This window comes from Orycteropus afer, unplaced genomic scaffold (assembly GCF_000298275.1).
Source record: "Orycteropus afer afer isolate SDZICR_OR568_19922 unplaced genomic scaffold, OryAfe1.0 scaffold00049, whole genome shotgun sequence".
Classification (NCBI taxonomy): Eukaryota; Metazoa; Chordata; class Mammalia; order Tubulidentata; family Orycteropodidae; genus Orycteropus; species Orycteropus afer.
This window is the reverse complement of record NW_006921636.1, coordinates 9477297-9492117: the sequence shown is the minus strand read 5'-3', so window position 1 is coordinate 9492117 and position 14821 is coordinate 9477297. Positions and strand designations below refer to the sequence as shown.

The following is a 14821-nucleotide window of genomic DNA, read 5'->3' as shown; positions in this document are numbered from 1 at the left end:
CACAAAGCCGAGACAGCACCATGGGGGTAGGGAGGGGAGGGTGCAACATTTATTTTAAGCAAAAGGCTTTAATCCAATGTTAAACCGTTAACGCAACAAAGGAAGAAGACCTCTTCAGTTATTCTGGCAAACATAAAGCTCTAAGACAAATCGGCTAAGCTGCCTCTGAGATTGGTTTGGCCCTTTCATGGTATAAATGTGAATGAGCAGTTCAACAGCCCCACCACAGTCCAGATGCCCAGACAGGGAGCCAGCCTTCCAAAAGGCATCTCATCCGTTTGCGGGAAGAGGCAGGGGCCAGCTCACACCAGCCACTTGCACCTGCTTGTAACCAACTTGATCCCCCCCGGGAAATCCCCAGCTTCCCATTTCAAAGGCCCGGCGTTTCTTGTTGTTCAGTGTTGAACGAAGCCAACTCAGCAGTAGATGGAGAAGTGGGCACTCTCCCTCCTTGTTCCTTTCAAATTCTTACAGAAGGAAAAGGAGTTATAATTATGCCCGAGGCTTTTAAAAAATCTCTCCAAACTCACCTCCTCAGCCTTCAGGAGCCCTGGCGGCCCAGTGGTAAAGTGCTCAGCTGCTAACGGAAAGATCAGATATTGAAACCCAGCAGCCACTGTGCGAGAGAAAGACAAAAGCCTTGGAAACCCGATGGGGTAGTTCTACTCTGTCCTGTAGGATTGCTCTGAGTCGGAAAAGACTTGCCGGCAGTAGGTTTGGTTTAGTTTTCTTCGGCCTCCTTTCACTTAGGTGTGAGAAGGGAGTGCAGAAAACCAAACCATGCATCATAACAAAATGTAGCATTAGCATGAGCCCATGAGGGCCTCCGGCAGACCCTGTGCACCCTCGCCCTCACAGCTCCGCATTAACAGGACTTTCTTGTTAATTCCTGAAAATTAACACGTGAAAACAGCTGACTAGGAACAAAATGGCTAATGCTTCTCAGGTGAGCAACACCTACTCTGAGGTGATCTGGTTGTTAAGAGAAAGCAGTTCACCACAAAGGGTTAGAAATCAGGATTTCTGAGGCTGACCAAGAAGACAGGAATCTTGACCCCACACCTGAGACTTCTAAAGTGCCCTAACACTGTGGTGGACAAATGCCTCAGTGCTGTCACCTGTTGACTTGGGATCCTCAAGAGTGAGGATTTAATAGTTAAAACTTGTACACCAGCGCACCCAGTCAATAAACATGGGTTAGTTTGAGGGCCATGCCAAGATTTGCCAATATTTGAAATACAGTGGGTGTACTGGGTTGAAAAGTTTGTGTCCCCCAAGAATTCCTATCCATCTTAGGAATTTAAGGGGAAAAAAAAAGAAAAAGAAAACTCACTGCCGTTGAGTCAATTAGACTCATAGAGACTCCTCCTTGGGTTTCTAAGGTGCTACCTCTACTGAAGCAGATCATCCAGTCTTCTTTGTGAGTGGTGGCTGGTGGGTTTGAACCATCAGCCTTCCAGTTAGCAGTCAATGCCTAAGGTACTAGGCACCAGAACATGACCTTATTTGCAAATGGACCTTTGCAGATGTAATATGGTTGAGTGATACTGAATTAGAATGGGCTCTCAACTTAGTATGACTGGTGTCCTTTATAAGAAGAGGGAAAAGTGGAAAGAGAGACACAGAAAACACATGAAGATGGAGACAGAGACTGAGGTGAAGCCTCTATGAGCCAAGGACTCCAGCAAACACCAATAGCTGAGAGAGTTAGGGGACAGATTCGCCCTCAGAGTCCCCAGGACAAACCAACCTGATCAGATGGCCCCAGAACCGTGAGAGAATATATTTCTATTGTGTTAAGCTTCCCAGTTTGTGACAGTTTGTTGCAGCAGCCCTAAGAAACTAATACAAAAGGAGACATGGTAGCAAAGTGCTTAACCACTCAGCTACTAACCAAAAGGTCAGTGGAGTTCAAACCCACCAGCTGCTCTGAGGAAAAAAGGCAGTTGTCTTCTGTAAGATTTAGTCTTAGAAACCCTATGAGGCAGTTCTTCTCCATCCTACAGGGTTGCTACAAGTCAAAATTTACTCACTGACAATAGGTTTGGTTTACTCTTTATGTATGTTTAGACATAGAGAGGCCCGGATTCAAGCAAAGACTTAAGGGCCAGACATCCTGGGTTTAAGTGCTAACTTTGCAGTTGGACTGCTGTGTAACCCTGGGCAAGTTATCTGAGGCTCTGTACTTCCCTTACCTGACATCCATTAAAATATTGAAAAATAAACATTTTAGAAGGTAGCATGTTGTTGTTTATGTGCCGGCACGTTGTCTCCGACTCATAGCAACCCATGTCCAACAGAACCAAACACTGCCCGGTCCTGCGCCAGCCTCAAGATCCCTACGATGCCTGAGCCCACTGCTGCAGCCACCATGTCAATGCACCTTGTTGAGGGCCTTCCCTTCTTTCGTTGACCCTCCACTTTACCAACTATGGCATCCTTCTCCAAAGAATGATCCCTTCTGACAACATGACCTAAGTAAGTGAGACAAAGTCTGGCCATTCTCGCTTCCAAGGACCATTCTGGCTGCACTTCTTCCAGGACAGATTTGTTAGTTCTTTCAGCAGTCCACGGTACTTTTAGCATTTTTTGCCAACACCACCACTCAAAAGCATCAACTCTTCTTCAGTCTTCCTTATTCATTGTCCAGCTCTCACATATGAGAGCTAAAAACCCGTTAAATAGTGGTTAAGGCTTGGGTTAGGTACATCTCCCAGGAGGTAGCATATGATCAAAAATTAATAGTATTTTTGGTAGTTCAGTCTGTGTGTCAACTTGGCTGGGCCTGGTTGAGTGGCTGGGCAGCTGATGGTAGTTATTCCCCATGATAAGACTGGCAATCACCTCCATGGTGGGATCTACCACAAACAGCCTTTGAGATGTGGTCTTCTTCCTGTATATAAGAAAAACCTTTGGGGATAGTAGCTTGTTTATGGCACACTTGGACCCTGCATGTAGCTGTGTCGTTGTTCAGCAGCCTGCCATGCTCTGCTGACCTGGGGGCTTACAATGGACTTGAATCAATGGCCTGCCATGTGTTTTGGTAACATCAGGACTGTGCCATTTTATTTGTCGACGTTGGGTTTGTCAGCCTCAGCAGCCAGAAGTTGCCTGAGTGAAGAGATCCCTCCAGTTTCAGTGGGCCAGAAACAAGAGGCAGAGCTAAAGCTCAAGGCCAAAGGCCTTTCACCCAGCCCCTAGAGCCTGGCACTCTGAACTCAGACTTAAAGCCTCCAAACTGTAAGAGAATAAACTCCTGTTTGTTAAGGCCATCCCATTTGTGGTATATTCTTCTCAGAGTGGCACTCAGTAACCAGAACAGTACTGAAGGAAGAAGTCCAAGCTGCACTGACGGCACTGGTGAAAAACAAGGATCCAGGAACTGACAGAACACGAACTGAGATGTTTTAACAATGGAAGTGATCTCATGTCTATGCCAAGATATCTGGACGACAGCCACCTGGCCAAGGCACTTGAAGAGATCTGTATTTGTGCCCATTCCAAAGAAAGGTGATCCAAGAGAATGTGGAAATTATTGACTAGTATCACTGGTACTGTTAATAAATGGTACCAGTACCTTTTGGTACATGATTCTTTGAATTCCTCCCCTCTTCTTTTGAAGCTCCCAGTGCTGTTCAATATTCTCCCCATAGTATTGGTCAATATTGCAACTCAAGGCATGATTTTCTCTTCTGTTTTATAAGCATGAGAAATGCCAAACATGTCTCCCGTTTGGGTCTTATAATGCCAGGTCTTAGCACATTTCATTTTAATGCTTTATTCTTTCTTCTCAAGCCACCCTTTGAAATCTTCTGTTCAGCTCTTCTACTCTCCATTCAAGAGCAAATTTCAGAATCTCTTCCAACACTCATTTAGTCTTTTCTTTCTTTCCTGTCTTTTTAATGACCTTTAGCTTTCTTCAAAGAGCTCTAGTGGTGTAGTGGTTAAGGCATTTGGCTGCTAACCAAAGGACTGGCTGTTCAAACTCAGCAGCTGCTCTGCGGAAGAAAGATGAAGCAGTCTGCTGCCATAAAGATTTACAGTCTTGGAAACTGAATGAGGGCTGCTATGAGTCAGAACGGACACAATGGCAGTTGAGTTTGGGTTTTGGTTTAGGTTTCTTCACATAATGGGCTTGATGTCACCCCACAACTTGTCTGGTCTTTGGTCATTAGTGTTCAATGAGTCAAATCTGTTCTTCGGATGCCTCTAAATTCAGGTACAACATACTCAAGGTCATCATCTGGCTCTTGTGGACTTGTTTCAATTTTCTTCGGCTTCAACCTAAACCTGCTATGAGCAGTTTACGGTCTTTCCACAGTCGTCTCCTGGGTTTGTTCTGATGGATGATACTGAAGCATCTCCATCATTTCTTTCCACAGATGTAGCCAGATTTCATTTCTGTGTGTTTTATCCAGCAAGTTTCATGCATATAGTCACTATTTATGTGGTTGAAAAAAATTATTTCCAATGAATAAGTTGTCAGTCTTGCAAAATTCTATCATGTGAGCTCCCATGTCATTCCTATCACCAAGGCCATATTTTCCAATTAATGATCCTTCTTCATTTCTAATTTTCAGATACTTATCATCAGTAATCATCAACGCATCTTAATTGCATGTTTAATCAATTTCAGATTTCAAAAGTCGGTAAAAATCTTCAATTTCTTCATCTCTGGCATTAGTGGCTGGTGCGTAGATTTGATCAAGAGTTGTATTAACTGATCTTCCTTATGGGGATATGGATATTATCCTATCACTGACAGTGTTGTGTACATCAGGACAGATCTTGAAATATTCTTTTTGACAAATGAATGCAATACCAGTTCATTTCAGCTTACTAACATCTAGGATATAGATCTTTATGCATTCCATTTCATTTTTGACAACTTCCAATTTTCCTAGACTCATACTTCAACATTCCAAATTCTGATCATTAATGGATGTTTGCAGCTATTTCTTTTAATTTTGGGTGTGCCACATCAACAAATTAAAGTCCCAAAAGCTCTACTCCATCCACATCATTAAGGTCAACTCTACTTTGAGGATACATCTCTTACTCAGTCATATCTGAGTGCCTTCCAACCGGATGGGCTCATCTTCCAGCACTGTATCAGACAGTGTTCCACCCCTATTCATAAAGTTTGCACTGACCAATTTTTTCATAAGTAGACTGTCTTACGAATCGTAACAAAACACTGTCTAATCCATTTGCTTCAGACATGTCATCAGGAGGGATCAATCGTTGGAGGATGACATCATATTTGGTGAAGCAGAGGGCGGCAAGGGCAAGAAAGACCCTCGGAGAGATGGGTTGGCACAACAGCCATAATGAAGGACGAGGGCATGCAACCTTAAGTGCAACAAATGAAATCTAGGCAATGTCCCATTCTGTGGTACAGAAGGTTGCCTTGTGTCTCAGTCAATGTGATCACAGCTAACAATAACATTACTATCACTACCAATGGTGGGAGCTCTGGTAGCATAGTGCCTAAGGCACTTGACTGCTAACCAGAAGGCTGGCGGTTCAAACCCACCAGCCACTCCTCGGAAGGAAGATGGGGCAATCTACTTCCGTAGTGATACTGCCTCGGAAACCCAAGGAGGGGTCGCTATGAGTCAGGTCCAACTAGATGGCACATAACAACCACCACCACCACTGGTACGGAAACAACAAGTAGAACTAAACTGCCTCTTACACGAAGAGACAATAATAAAGATAAAGGCATTTTAAAAGATTAAATACTACAAATGGAAATCTTTACTACTAGGAATCTTAGAAATTCCTTCATGTATGTTCTTAATTCTTCCAAAAGGAATTTGCAGTGGCTCAAAATATCCCCATAATGTATTTCCCATGAAGATTAAAGAACTGAAAAGGAATTCAAAAGAATTATATTTAGGTATCTTCAACGAATTGAGAGACAAATCAAGGAAAACACAGAGAAAACCCTAGAACAATTTCAAAAGATAATACAAGAACAAAATGACAAAATTAATGAAAAATTAGTAATGATACAAAATCTACACACAGAAATCCAGAAGATTAATACTAAATTTTCAGAAATAAGTAAGACATTGAATGGGCAAAGGAGCAGAATTGAATCAATGGAAGACAGAATTAGGGAGACTGAAGGCAAATACCTGAACACTTCTTTGGTAAGGGTAAATCAGAAAAAATTTCAAAACAAAATGAAGAAAGCCTAAGGATCATGTGGGATACCATCAAAAGGAATAACCTATGTGTAATCAGAATTCCAGAACAGGAAGAGACAAATAAAACCACAGAGAAAATTGTCAAAGATTAGTTGGAAGAGATTTTTTCGGGTATGATAAAAGATGAGAATATATCCATTCAGGAAGTCCAACGAACCCCAAACAGGATAGACTCCAAAAGAAATTATCCAGACATATCATCACCAAACTTACCAACACCAAAGACAAAGAAAGAATCATGAGAGCAGCACAGGAAAAACGAAAAGTTACGTATAAGGGGCAACCAATAAGACTAAGCTTGGATTTCTCGGCAGAAACCAGGCAGACAAGAAGACAACTGGATGGTATATATAAAACCTTCAAAGAGAAAAATTTCCAGCCAAAAATTATGTACCCAGCAAAACTGTCCCTCTAAAATGATGGTGCAATTAGGACATTTCAAGACAAGCAGAAATTAAGGGAATTTGTTAAAACCAGACCAACCTTACAAGAGATGCTAAAGGGAGCCCTCTGGACAGAGAAGCAAGAACAACCAACAACAACTGAGCATTAACACACATGATGATATAACCCAGAAACCAACCCAGCTTTGGAAGTATCCAAAGCAAACAAGCCTAAAAAATTGTAAACAGGGAACCAGAGACATCAAATGACAAATGAGGACAATTACAAACCAAAAAGAGGGAAAAAACTGTGTCATTACAAAACTTTTAGATGGTAGGGAAGTCAAGACAACTACAAGATAGAACAGACTATTCTAAACTTGGGAAGAAAACTATAAATCACAGGGTACCCTCAAAGAAAAATGATAAACCTTCACACCAAGAAAGAGGTCCAGCAAAATATTCAGCAAATACTAAAACAATAGCAATGAAGGAAGTGATAATAAAATTCATAAACAAAATGAGCTCAGCATAGAAAATTATATGGAACAAAGAAATCAACACCACAAAAAGCACATAACAAAAATGACAGCAACAAATTCATATTTGCCGATAATTACATATCTGGCAAGGGACTTATCTCTAAGATTTATAGCGGAAGAGTGGATGACCAAACTATGGTACATACACATACTGGAATGCTATGCAACACTAAAGAATAATGTAGAGTCTGCAAAATACCACATAATATGGATGAACTTGGAGGACATTACGCTCAGTGAAATAAATCCATCATAGGAGGACAAATATAGTATTAGATCGCTGTTGTGGAGGGTCAAGGAAAGGTTTATCTATGGAGGGAAACTTTCTTTGTTGGTTGCCAGGGGTGGGAGGGGAGGAAAGGGAACACTGAAAAATTTAAAAAAAAAAAAAAAAGCATTGACCCATGTCACTTTAGTTTTGTGTATTTCACTGTACATAAATTATATTTCAATAAAATACATTTAAAAAAAAAGATTAAACTTTTCCACATCAGTCTGTGTTAGTTTAGGTAAATGGTATTTCTAGAAATCTGTCCATTTCTTCCAGATTTTCAAATTTGTTGGAGTACAGTTCTTCATAGTATCCTGATATTATCCTTTTTATTTCAGTTGGTTCTGTTGTGATGTCACTCGTTTCTTATCCATGTTATTTGTATTCTCTCCCTCTTTTCCTGTTAAATTTGCCAGTGGTTTATCAACTTTACTGATCTCTTCAAAAAACCAACTTCTGGTCCTACTGATTTTTTCTATTGTCCTTCTTTCTATTTTCTGTTTCATTGATTTCTGCTCTAATCTTTATTATTTCCTTTCTTCTAGTGACTGTGGGCTTTTCTTGCTTTCTTTTTCTAACTGTTGGAGATGTTGGTTTAAAGTGTTGATTTTGGCTCTTTCTTCTTTTTTGATATGTGTATTTATTGCTATAAATTGGCCTCTGATCACTGCTTTTGCTGTGTCCCAAAAATTTTGGTATGTTGTGTTTTCATTCTCATTTGATTCAAGGAATTTTTGAATTTCAATTTTTATTTCTTCTCTTACCCAGTCTCTCATACACTGCTGGTGGGACTTTAAAATAGTACAACTATTATGGAAAGCAGTATGGTGATTTCTTCGAAAACTGGAACTAGAAATACCATTTGACCCAGTTATTCCATTGTTATTGTTGTTGTTATGTGCCATCGAGTCAGACCCGACTCACAGCAACCCCTCCTTGGGTTTCCGAGGCGGTATCACTACAGAAGTAGATTGCCCAACCTTCCTTCCGAAGAGTGGCTGGTGGGTTTGAACCGCCAGCCTTCTGGTTAGCAGTCAAGTGCCTTAGGCACTACGTTCCATAGCTAGGTATATATCCTAAAAAAGTGAGAGCCATGACAAGAACAGACATATGCACACCCATGTTCATCGCAGCACTATTTACAATAGCCAAAAGATGGAAATAACCTAGGTGTCCATGAACTGAGGAATAGATATCCAAATTATGGTATACACACACAATGTGAATACTATGCAACCCTATAGAACAATGTAGAATCTGCAAAACATCGCACAATGTGGATGAACTTGGAGGACATTATACTGAGTGAAATAAGTCAATCACAAAAGGACAAATACCATATTAGTCCGTTATTGTAAAAGTCAAGGAAATATTTATCTATGGAAGGACATTTTCCCAGGTGTGGGAGGGAAAGGTAGAGAATACAGTTAGACAGACAGAGATAAGTTTTGATTTGGGTGAAGAGAAAGGCAATGTACCAAATGAGTGATCAATATAGTGGCATTGAGGAAGAGAAAGACATCCAGAGGGACGTGGGAAATACAGACAACAAAGATGAACCCTTTTGCACATATAGTACGACGTGGTCAGTGAAGGCAAACAGGGGTATATGGGTGGATAGATAAGTGGACAAGCTGAACTATTAGCTATGTCTAAGAAGTGGGGAGTGCACCCAAGACCATGTATAGGGTTGGCAGACAGTGGTCCTATAACTTTATGGGTATGATCTGAATTCCCAGGTGTATAATGGAGCTGACAAGGGGCAAGGTTGTAGTCACGGCTTGGTCATAGCCAGCTACCCAGAGGGACAGAGTAATTGAACCTTTGGGCTCGGGACCACAGTTGCAGAGGACATCAAGCTCAATTGGCATAACATACTACACAAAACATTGTTCCACCTCCTACTGTGGCGAGTAGCGACCAGGATCTTAAAAGCTTACAAGCTGCCATCTAGATGCAACAATGGGTCTCTCCTCGTCCAGAGCCAAGAAAAATGAAGAAAACCAAAAATTCATGGAAACAATTAGTCCTAGTGACTGGTACACCATCCGATCTGAGCATATATGACTATGAGACCAGAAGAACTAGATGGTGTCTGGCTACTACTGTCAACCACTTGGAAGAGGATCTATGTAGGAGATCCTGGATAGACAGGGAGAACAATGTGGAACAAAACTCAAAATCATTTGGGAAAAAAAAAGTGGGGGGAGGGGGACCAGGTTTGCTGGCCTGATGGAGCCTGGTGGAACCACTGAGACTATGGCCCCTAGCTGTCCTTCAGGTCTGGAATTAAATGCACGCCTGTGGCTTCCAGCCAAACAATGGACAGGCATATGAGTTGAACATTTACCTGAAGTAGGTACACTCCTTGGAGAGAACGAGCATGCGAGAAAGAAGGGCTGCTCATGCACAGGGAGAAAGCCTAGGGGGCAAGAGTGCACGGAGGGATGGACACAGGGAAGAGGTGACTGTTGGGAGGAAGTGGGAGGGGAAATGTTGCATTGTGGTAAATTGTGGTCAATGTCATGAGACAAAATGTATGTGAAATGCTATATAGAAGTGTATTTGTGCTGTAAACTTTCACCCAAATCACAATAAAAAGAAAAAAAAAAAGATTAAAGACGAAGACTTTTTGAATTATATTCTCTTAAGGAAACTTTAAGTCTAGCAAGAAAGGTTTTCATAAGATCTAAAACACTACTTGAGACACACAGGGCATTTTCACAAGGATCCCTAACTCCAAAGGGTAACTGGAACAAAAAAGACAACACACAGAGACACTGTCGCACACAGAACTCAATGAAGTGAGTCCACAGTCTCCTGCCTGAGGGGTCAAGTTACAAAAGCAAAAAGGAGAAACTGGCAAGCAGTCTAGCACCCAAAGGTCGACGGTCCTTTGGGAAATTTTAGCAAGAGTCATTTTTACTGTGTGTGTTCATATATTCATGAGTCATAGGAAAAAAATAACTAGAACAACAAAGCTTTAATTTCATAGACACAGCTCCTTGTTAATAAACGTAAGCACTGAGCTTTAAGAAACACGTTCTACTTTAAAATTGTAAATATAGGCAATAAGTGGTCAGGAAACATGACCACTGAGCTCAACATAAACAAATGCAATACAGCTGACCCTTGAACAACACAGTGGTTAGGGCGCCAATCCCTCGCTCAATTGAAAATCCACGTATACCTTTTGACTCCTCAGATACTTAATTATCGATAGCCTACTGTTGACCAGAAGCCTCACCAGTAACAGTGGACACACACAATTCTTGCCACAGTTGTTAGACCTTCACACACAGACGCTAGTACACACACACAAGAGGTAAGGTCATGAACTGGATGGCATGATGATGATTTACTGTCATTAAGTGGAAGCGGATCATCATAAAGGTCCTTCATCCTTGTCATCTTCACACTGAGAAGGCCGAGGAGGAGGAAGAAGAGGAGGCAGGAGAGGCAGGCAAACTCCTCACAACTTTAAGGAATTACACCATTAATTTCTGTGTGACTTTTTTAGTACTTCATTTCTCTAAAAATGTTTCTATGCCATACCAATCCTTCCATGGTTTGCTTTGGTTTCAGTCCTCAAACCACAGAATGGTTCATGTCGTAGAAGAAGTCAAAAGCAGTCTTGAATAACTGGAACCCTCCTGCCAGACTATCTTATGTCAATCTGTCTTTCACTGAAAAAAATCCACTTTTAAGTGGATCTGCACGGTTCAAACCCATGTTGTTTGAGGGTCAGCTGTGTATATTCATAACTCATAGGGGAAAAAACTGTAACAAGCCTTTAATTTCACAAACACATAAAGTTCCTTTTGTTAGTAAGTATAAGCACAGACAATTAACATATTCTGATTTTTTGTTTAAATTTTAAATATAATCAACAAATGGTCAATAAACATGATCACTTGGCTCAACATAACAAATGCTATATACCTACAGATATATAGATACATACATTTCCTTTATATCTTCATGGTAACATGTTTCCCAAATTAACTCATTTCCTTTATATCTTCATGGTAACATGTTTCCCAAATTAACTTCTAGGGTTGCTGGCGGATAAAGAAAGAGGAACACTAATATAAACCATAAAATACCTCAGTAGAGCACAGGTGATATTATCCAAAGTTGAAATGCATAAAACACACACCCCGCAAGTTTTATACCCCATGGCTATAACTTGTAAAAGTGCCTCAGGATACAGTATGTACAAGAGTGTTTGCCACAATAGTATTATATAATAGCAAAACAATTGTCGTTGTTAGGTGCTGTCGTCAGCCCGACTCATAGCGACCCTGTGTACAACAGAACGAAACGCTGCCCATTCCTGTGCCAGCCTCACAATCCTGGCTACACCTGAGCCCATCGCTGCAGCCACTGTGTCAATCCATCTTGCTGAGGGTCCTCCCCCTGTTGGCTGACCCTCCACTTTACCAAGCATGATATCCCTCTCCAGGGAATGGTCCCTTCTGACAACATGACCAAAGTAGGTGAGATGAAGTCTGGCCATTCTCGTTTCCAAGAAGCATTCTGGCTTTACTTCTTCCAGGAGAGATCTGTTAGTTCTTCTGGCAGTCCATGGTACTTTCAGTATTCTTTGTTAACACCCTAATTCAAAGGCATCAACTCTTCTTCGGTCTTCCTGATTCATTGTCCAGCTTTCACGTACATATGAGGTTACTGAAAATACAATGGGTTGGGTTAGGCGCACCTTATCGTTTTCAAAGTGACATCTTTGCTCTTAACACTTCAGAAAAGTCCTTTACAGCAGATTTGTACAATGTAATACATGTGATTTCTTGACTGCTGCTTCCATGGGTGTTGACTGTGGATCCAAGTAAAATGAAATCCTTGACAACTTCAATCTTTTCTCCATTTATCATGATAATGCTTATTGGTCCAGTTGTGAGGATTTTCATTTTATGTTGAAGTGTAATCCATACTGAACACTGCAGTCTTTGACCTTCATCAGTAAGTGAGTCAAGTCATCTTCACTTTCAGCAAGCAAGGTTGTGTTATATGTGTATCTCAGGTTGTTAAAGAGCCTTCCTCCAATCCTGATGCCACATTCTTCTTCATATTAACATATTCAATCAGCTTCTCAGATTGAGTAAGTATGGCAAAAGGACACAATCCTGACATACACCCTCTCCTGATTTTAAACCATGTAGTATGCTCTTGTTCTGTCTCAATGACAGCCTCTTGATAGGAGATGGCTTATAAAGGACAACTGACTGGAGACTGGCTACATAGATTCTGGTATAAATATCTTGCAATCCTTAAAAAGGATGAAGTTTTCTTCTAGATGATCTGATGCAGAAGGGCCTCCACAAAAAAATACACGTGAAAAAAGAAAAGTATAATCAATTGTGTATAGAATGCCCCCATATGTGCAACTATTTTTCAAAAACACATACACTTATTTAAGTGCACCAATATATATTGTTTTCTAAAATCATATTCTATAAACTGTCAATAGCAGTAAATTAGAGAAAAATGAGCCCAGAGTGGAAGGACAAGAGCAGCTTTTGTTATAGTATGGCTTCCCCCGCCCCATTTTCATTTTAATCACGAGCATATGCTACTCCCATCTTAAAATAAGGTCAACCAGAAGTGTTCAAGGAGACCTGGTTGTGCAATGGTTAAGCACTTGGCTACTAATTGGAAGGTTGGCAATCTGAGCCACCCAGTGGCTCTACAAGAGAAAGACCAGGCAATGTGTTCCCGTGTAAATTAAACCAAAAACCAAACTCACTGCCAGATCTCAGCGAGTCACCTCCGACTCACAGCGACCCCTCCTTGGGTTTCCAAAGTGGTATCACTGTGGAAGTAGATAGGCCAATCTTCCTTCTGAGAAGTGGCTAATGGATTTGAACTGGCAGCCTTCTGGTTAGCAGTCAAATGCCTTAGGCACCACAGCACCAGAGCTTCTCCCATGTAGATTACAGCCCCTCTAGATTGCAGCCTAGGAAATCCCATGGGGCAGCTCTACTCTGTCACACGGGATCACTGTATGGCACACAACAACAATAAATGTAGATTATGGGTCATTCTGCCCCTCTTTGCATTTCTTCCTGGGTTTTTTTTTTTTTTTTTTTTGGAGGGAAAATGTTACTGAAGGGAGAGAGAATCCATATTTCTGTGAGCCCAGTGACGTCTCGTGGAGATGTTCTCGAGAGCTTTTATTTTGGCTTTGCACATGGCCACCAGGAGCAACATCTAAAATGCTATCCTGTTGGGTTGATTGAAATGTTCTGGGATTAGACAGAGGAAGTAGTTGCATAAAATTGTGAATGAACTAGACGTCACTGAACTTTACACTTCAAAATGGTTAATTTTATGTTTTGTAACTTTCACCTCAATTTAAAAAAAAAAAAAAGTTAGGCTGGCCAAACTGCCTCTATCGTGTGGGGCTACAAAATTAAAAACATACATGGATTTAGTACACATACATGAGTATATAATTTACATGAAGAAAACAAATCAACTCCACCAGGCAAAAGCCACACCCACAGATCTTTCTGAACTAAGTCCTTCTCCACCTTCAGCTCCCAGAGGCCCTGAGGTGTCATTGAGGTTCTGTGAGGCACACCCATAATCTCCTGAAAGGGCCCTCTGTGTGACTGCAATGATACTTTGATCTTTGTGAGGCTTTAACCAAAAATTGTAGGGTTATACCCTCTGCTTCTTCTCTAGACCAGTGCTTATCACCTAAACCTTGTGCTTAGGAGACATTTCTTAATTTTAGCATCTTTTGACATCAGAACCCACTAAGGTTGAGTTGATTCTGACTCACAGCAACCCCTATTGCATTTCCAAGGCTGTCAATCTTTATGGAAGTAGATCGTCTTATCTTCTTCCTGCGAAGCAGCTGGGGGGTTTGAACCGCTGACCTTCTGGTTAGCAGCCTAATGCCTTGCTTTGGAATCAGAACAGGTTGAGAATTTTCAAGATCATCAAGTCCTGATTCTTAAGTTTCTGAAGCTATTTTTTCCCTCAATTTATCTCCTCGCACATTTTTCTGTAACTAGTAGAAGAAATCAGGCAGCACTGCGATGTTTTGCAACGTTTGGAAATCGCCTTAGCCTTATAATCGATTCACTTTTTACACATTCTGCTTTTCACACAACTGTGGGAGACAATCGTTCTAAGCTTTCTGCCAAAATATAACAAAGATCTCCCTTCTTCTAGTTTCTGTGAATAAAATCTTCAGTTCCTTTGAGTGCTCTCTGGAAGCAACCCTCAAGTCCACATTTCTACTAACAGTCTGCTCACAGCAATTTTGGCTTTCTCTATTATGCTCCTCAAAATTCTACCAGCCTCACCATTACTGAATGTTTTGATCAAAGATTCTATAAAACCATTCTTATCAAAAGGGAGGAAAGTACGGAACAGATTTTC

The 14821-nt window shown here is 41.0% G+C and overlaps 1 protein-coding gene across 1 annotated transcript in view; it reads right to left on the bottom strand.

Annotated features, from left to right (window-relative positions):
• The window catches only part of ZMYND8 (zinc finger MYND-type containing 8), a 135730-nt gene that overhangs the window by 40835 nt on the left and 80074 nt on the right, over positions 1-14821 (bottom strand). The window lies entirely within an intron of this gene.